A 1,484-nucleotide genomic window follows, 5' to 3' on the forward strand; every position below is an offset into this window, starting at 1 on the left:
ATTTGACTTTCTCTGATTGGTCCTGCATTGGAAGCAGGGATTAAACATAGGAAACCTGGCAGTCATTATCCAAGTTCTTAACCATTTTAGGCTCGTTGCTACAGGGGTTGAGGTTTGGCTTCCTGGATTGGCTGCTACAGACCTGTGGGTCAGAGTTTTATGATCATATATACTGTCTTACTTTACTGTTGTCTGTTTACATACTCATTCTCTGACGTTTCAGAGTTTTGGCTTAGTAGCTATTTGAATCAGACTCAAGAATGGCTGGTAACCAAGACATGGAAATTACTGAAGTGTCTATCAGTGCATGAACAGACCAAGAAGAAATGGTGTATACGTATACAAAGGAGTACTATTCAGCCATAAAAAATAAGGAAATATGAGGTGGGTTCACTTGGACATGGCTTAGGAGTTGGGACAGCTAAAGGAGCATCCTCACATCTGACAAACCAAATTCTACACAGCAGACTATGGGTAAATAGCATGGATGGGAAACACATGTAAGGATTCCAAAGACTTCCTTTAATGCTAAGAATCTCAAGATTCTATGAGATCGTTGTTGAGAAATGCAGTCTTTCAGTTCCTGCTCTGCTACATGAGAATGGGCCTTGGCCCTGGAAACCTTAAGAAAATAAACAGCCCTTACGTCCTGTGCTGGGTTTATTGCCTTGTGTTTAAATATCTTTTCCTGTTCTAGACTCAAGTGTACTCCTTCTGTTCTGTGTAAGCCTGTGTGTCATATGGCATTTGGCTGACCCCACTACTATATCCATTACTGAGGAGGAGGGAACCGGGTCCCTCTCTTGCAGTACAAGAGGGATGTGTGCGGACCATCACCCTGCATCAGCTGCAGGGTGAGACCCACTGGCTGTGGGGGAGCCAACACCCACCGCTGAAGTTGATGTTGCTCTGTCTCATCTCTGTTTGAGTGAAATGTTTTTCCATCCCGTGCCTGTGTGCATTGTATCCTTCTTGGTGACCTTGAACCATGGAGTGGATTGACATCTGAGGGCTGCCACTCCTGGTGGACTGGGACTCTTCCCCTTGAGGTGATGCTGGGTGTCACTTGCCTGACAGTTGTCATCAAGGAAATCTGGCTGTAGAAAGAGGGAACTCAGACACAAGACTAGGATTCCAGAGGAAGATTTAAGCCCTAGGTTCTAGAGTACTACCAGGTCCCTTGTAGGCAGATGAATGAAGGGAGGACTGAGAAGAAGATACAACCCTATCCAGAAACTTACCAGGATGAAAAAATGGTGCTAGATCTGGAAAATAAGGTTCTCTGCCAGAAGCCAGGCACCATTAATAGAACAAGGACATAAGGTCCTGCTTGATGCTGAGTTACTCAAAATTGCTCACGATAAGAAATTAAATGGGCCCCAGACAACTTTATGTGAAATGGCAGCTGCCTTCCAGGCAGCATCACAAGCCATGGGTTTCCTTTAACCCAGGGCCGAGCTGACTGCAGCAGGCTGTTGCCTGGA

This window comes from Bos grunniens, chromosome 10 (genome assembly GCF_055505025.1).
Source record: "Bos grunniens cultivar Pamir isolate PY7600 chromosome 10, Bosgru_T2T1.0, whole genome shotgun sequence".
NCBI lineage: Eukaryota > Metazoa > Chordata > Mammalia > Artiodactyla > Bovidae > Bos > Bos grunniens.